Source organism: Dipodomys ordii, unplaced genomic scaffold (assembly GCF_000151885.1).
Source record: "Dipodomys ordii isolate 6190 unplaced genomic scaffold, Dord_2.0 Scaffold82, whole genome shotgun sequence".
Lineage (NCBI taxonomy): Eukaryota > Metazoa > Chordata > Mammalia > Rodentia > Heteromyidae > Dipodomys > Dipodomys ordii.
In genome coordinates, this window is record NW_012267298.1 from 12574844 (window position 1) to 12575377 (window position 534).

A 534-nucleotide genomic window follows, 5' to 3' on the forward strand; every position below is an offset into this window, starting at 1 on the left:
ACACACACACAATGCAGTGACTGTCCTGTGTGAGCTCCATGCACACACACGCAATGCAGTGACTGTCCCGTGTGAGCTCCATGCACACACACGCAATGCAGTGACTGTCCCGTGTGAGCCACGTGCACACACACGCAATGCAGTGACTGTCCCTGTGAGCTCCGTGCACACACGCAATGCAGTGACTGTCCTGCATGAGCTCCATGTACACACACGCAATGCAGTGACTGTCCCGTGTGAGCTCCATGCACACACATGCAATGCAGTGACTGTCCCGTGTGAGCTCCATGCACACACACGCAATGCAGTGACTGTCCCTCGAGAGCTACATGCACACACACACAATGCAGTGACTGTCCCTGTGAGCTCCGTGCACACATGCAATGCAGTGACTGCCCCGTGTGAGCTCCATGCACACACACGCAATGCAGTGTCTGTCCTGTGTGAGCTCCGTGCAAACACACGCAATGCAGTGACTGTCCCATGTGAGCTCCGTGCACACACACAATGCAGTGACTGTCCCGTGTGAGCTCC